The 5,097-nt window shown below is 34.6% G+C and overlaps 1 pseudogene; it reads left to right on the top strand.

Moving 5' to 3' along the window:
* The first annotated feature begins 551 nt into the window (after window positions 1-551).
* Window positions 552-651, top strand: LOC123862588 (U6 spliceosomal RNA; annotated as a pseudogene).
* Window positions 652-5,097: the final 4,446 nt, after the last annotated feature.

Here is a 5,097-nt window from a genome sequence, read left to right as displayed (position 1 = left end):
GTAAAGATCTTAATTTTGATACCCAGTTTGTCTATTTTTTTATTGTCTGTGCTTTTGTTGTCAGATCCATTAAATTGTTGCAGAATCTAGTATCATCAAGGTTTCCCTCATTTTTTCCTAAGAGTTTTAAAATTTTAACTCTGAAGTTTAGATGTTGACCTATTTTGGGGCAATTTTTGTGCATGGCATTGCATAAGGGTCCAACTCCATTATTTTGTATGCTGATATCCAGTTTTCAGGCAATATTTGTTGAGGAAAAAAAAAACAAACCTCTCCTACTGAATTCTTGTCATCTTTGTTAAAAATCAATTGACTCTATATATGCTAGGGTTTATTTATGGGCTTTCTGTTTTATTCCATTGGTTTACATGTTTGTCCTTGTGACAGTATCATATTTTCTTTTTAATGATGTCTGAATTTATTTCCAGATTTTCATTATAAAGCATATATTCTTTGTAATCAGAAAAACAATATTAAATAAATATACAAACGACCCTCTCTTGACCTGTTTTTCCATTTAGATTCTTCATTTTCCTTGCCCTCCCTTCATAGTCACTCTCCCACATACTAAAATTGGAATAATACAGAGAAGATTAGCATGGCCCCTGTGCAAGGATGACATAGTCACTCTCCTAAATTGTATGTTCTACTCTTAACCTCACATTATTTTTTAAAATTCCTGTATAATTAACATTCAATGTTCTATTAGTTTCAGATGTACAATATAGTGATTCAACATTTGTATACATTACTCAGTGCTCATCATGATAAATGAACTCTAATCCCCTTCACATATTTCATCCATCCCCCCCACCCAACTCCCTTCTGACAACCACCAGTTTGTTTTCTGTATTTGAGTCTGGTTTTGTTTGTTTGTTCTGTTTCTTAAATTCCACATATGAGTGAAATCATATGGCTTTTGACTTTCTCTGAGTTATTTCACTTAAAATTATACTCTCTTTTATATATATATATATATATAAGTGCTCCTTATGAGAAGTGCACTCTTAATCCCCTTCATCTATTTCACCCATTACCCCTACCCACCACCCCTCTGGTAACCATCATTATGTTCTCTATAGTTTCAATTGTTTGTCTTGGTTTACCTCTTTGTTCATTTGTTTTGTTTTTAAATTCCACATATGAATGAAATCATATAGTATGTATCTTTCTTTGATTAATCTCACTTAGCATTATACCCTCAAGTCCAATCATGTTGTTGGAAATGGCAAGATTTCATTCGTTTTTATGGTTCAGTAATATCCCTATATATATATATATATACATACTACATCTTCTTTATTCATCTATGGATCTAAGCTTGGATTGCTTCTGTATTTTGGCTATTATAAATAATGCTGCAATAAACATAAGGCTGCATATATCGTTTTGAATTAGTGTTTTTGTATTCTTTGGGTAAATATCCTATAGTGGAATTACTGAATCATGTTGTAATTCTCTTTTTAATTTTTTGAGGAAACTCCATACTGTTTGCATTCCCACCAACAGTGTAGGAGGGTTCCCCTTTCTCTGCATCCTCACCAACAACTGTCATTTCCTGACTTAACGTGTTAGCCATTCTGAATGGTGTGAGGTGATATCTCATTGTGGTTTTGATTTGCTTTTCCCTGATGATGAGTGATATTGAGCATCTTCTCATGTGTCTGTTGACCATCTATATGTCTTCTTTGACCATCTAATATGTTCATGTCTCTTGTCCATTTTAATGGGATTCTTTGCTTCTTGGGTGTTGAGTTGTATAAGTTTTATGTATATGTTGGATATTAACCCTTTGTCAAATATGTCATTTGCAAATATCTTCTCCCATTCAGTAGGTTGTCTTTTAGTTTTATTGATAGTTTCCTTTGCTGGGCAGAGGCTTTTTATTTTGGTCTAGTCCCAGTAGTTTTTGCTTTTGTTTCCCTGGCCTCAAGAGACATATCTAGAAAAATGTTGCTACTGCTGATGTCAGAAAATATTGCTTGTGCTTTCTTCTAGGATTTTTCTGGTTTCAGATCTCAAATTTAGGTCATTAATACATTTGGGTTTACTTTTGTATATGGTATAAGAAAGTGGTCCAGTTTCATTCTTTTGCATATAGCCGTCTAGTTTTTTCAACACTATGCTGAAGAGACTTTCTTTTTCCCATTGAATATTTGTGCCTCCTTTGTCAAAGATTAATTGACCATATAATCGTGGGTTTATTTCTGGGCTCTCTATTCTGTTACATTGATCTGTCTGTCTATTTCTGTGCCAGTACCATACTGTTTTCATTACTACAGCTTCCTGGTAAATCTTGAATTCTGAGATTGTGACACTGCCAGATTTGTTCTTCTTTCTCAATATTGCTTTGTATATTGGGGTCTTTTGTGGTTCAATACAAATTAAAGGATAATTTGTTTTAGTTCTGTGAAAAATACTGTTGGTATTTTGATGGGGATTGCATTAATTCTGTAGATTGCTTTAGGTACTATGGACATTTTAACAATATTTTTTCTCCCAGTCCATGAGCATAAACACTGAATAGCATTTCATTTGTGTCATCTTTAGTTTCTTTCATCAATACTTCATAGTTTTCAGACTACAAGTCTTTCACCTCCTTCATTAAGTTCATTCATAAGTATTTTATTATTTTTGATGCGATTATAAATGAAATTGTTTTCTTAATTTCTTTTTATGCTACTTCATTATTAGAGTATAGAAATGCAATAGATTTGTATACATTGTTTTTATATCCTGTGACCTTACTGAATTCATTTATCAGTTCTAGTAGTTTTTTGGTGGATTCTTGAGGGATTTCTGTTTATAGTATCATGAAATATGTAAACAGTGAAAGTTTTACTTATTCCTTAACAATCTGAATGCCTTTTATTTCTTTTTATTTGCTTGCTATGGCTAGGACTTCCAGTGCTATTCTGAATAAAAGTGGTGAGATTAGATATCCTTATCTTGTCCTGACTTTAGGGAAAAAGCTCTCAGTTTTTCCCCATTAGTCTTTGAATTGGTTGAGACTTGTTTTGTGACCTAACTTCTGATCTGTTCTGGAGAATGTCCCATGTATACTTGAAAAGAATGTGTATTCTACTGTTGTAGGATGGAATGCTGTGAATGTATCTGTAAGAGCCAGGTGGTCCAATGTGTCATTCGTAGCTAGTGTTTCCTTGCTGATTTGCTGTTTGAATGATCTATCCATTGATGTAAATGGAATGTTAAAGTCCCCTACTGTTATTGTATTACTATTGATTACTTCCTTTATGTTTGTTAATAGCTGCTTTACATATTTGGGTGCGTCCTTGTTGGGTGCATAAAATTTACAATTATATATTCTTGTTGGATATCCTCTTTATGATTATACAGGGTCCTTCTTTTTCTCTTATTACAGTCTTTGTTTTAAAGTCTCTTTTTTCTGATATAAGTATTGATACTCTGGCTTTCTTTTAACATCCATTTGCATGCTATATACTTTACTATCCCTTCACTTTCAATCTGTTTTTTTAGGTCTCATGTGAGTATCTTGTAGGCAGCACATAGATGGGGTATTGCTTTTTTAATTCATTTCGTTACTCTGTGTCTTTTGATTAGAGCATTTAGGAAATTACATTGAAAGTAATTATTTTTTTTAATTTTATTATGTTAATCACCATACATTACATCATTAGTTTTTGATGTAGTGTTCCATGATTCATTGTTTGCATATAACACCCAGTACTCCATTCAGTAAGTGCCCTCTTTAATACCCATCACCAGGCTAACCCATTCCCCACCCCCTTCCCCTCTAGAACCCTCAGTTTGTTTCTCAGAGTCAATAGTCTCTCATGGTTCGTCTCCCCCTCTGTAGATCCCCCCCCTTCATTTTTCCCTTCCTACTATCTTCTTCTTATTTTAACATATAATGTATTATTTGTTTCAGAGGTACAGGTCTGTGATTCAACAGTCTTACACAATTCACAGTGCTCACCATAGCACATACCCTCCCCAATGTCTATCACCCAGCCACCCCATCCCTCCCACCCCCCACCACTCCAGCAACCCTCAGTTTGTTTCCTGAGATTAAGAATTCCTCATATCAGTGAGGTCATATGATACATGTCTTTCTCTGATTGATTTATTTCGATCAACATAATACCCTCCAGTTCCATCCATGTCATTGCAAATGGCAAGATTTCATCCCTTTTCATGGCTGCATAATATTCCATTGTATATGTGTGTGTGTATGTATATGTATATATATATGTATATATATATATGTATATATATATGTATATATATATATTCCATTGTATGTGTGTGTGTGTATATATATATATATATTCCATTGTATGTATATATATATACATATATACACACCACATCTTCTTTATCCATTCATCTGTCAATGATATCTTGGTTCTTTCCATAGTTTGGCTATTGTGGTCATTGCTGCTATAAACATCGGGGTGCATGTACCCCTTCAGATGCCTACATTTGTACCTTTAGGGTAAGTACCCTGTAGTGCAATTGCTGGGTCGTAGGGTAGCTCTATTTTCAACTTTTTGAGGAACCTCCATACTGTTTTCCAGAGTGGCTGCACCAGCTTGCATTCCCACCAACAGTGTAGGAGGGTTCCCCTTTCTATGCATCCCTGCCAACATCTGTCCTTTCCTGATTTGTTAATTTTAGCCATTCTGAATGGTGTGAGGTGGTTTCTCATTGAGGTTTTGATTTGGATTTCCCTGATGCCAAGTGATGTTGAGCACTTTTTCATGTGTCTGTTGGCCATTTGGATGTCTTCTTTGGAAAAATGTCTGTTCATGTCTTCTGCCCATTTCCTGATTAGATCATTTGTTCTTTGAGTGTTGAGTTTGATAAGTTCTTCGTAGATTTTGGATACTAGCCCTTTATCTGATATGTCATTTGCAAATATCTTCTCTCATTCTGTCGGTTGTCTTTTGGTTTGTTGACTGTTTCTTTTGCTGTGCAAAAGCTTTTTATCTTGAAGAAGTCCCAATAGTTCATTTTGCCCTTGCTTCCCTTGCCTTTGGTGATGTTTCTAGGAAGAGGTTGCTGCGGCTGAGGTCAAAGAGGTTGCTGCCTGTGTTCTCCTTTAGGATTTTGATG

This window comes from Mirounga angustirostris, unplaced genomic scaffold, assembly GCF_029215605.1.
Source record: "Mirounga angustirostris isolate CCGP_5_RB_7025 unplaced genomic scaffold, mMirAng1.0.hap1 SCAF_9, whole genome shotgun sequence".
NCBI lineage: Eukaryota > Metazoa > Chordata > Mammalia > Carnivora > Phocidae > Mirounga > Mirounga angustirostris.
This window is presented reverse-complemented; position numbering and strand designations above follow the sequence as displayed.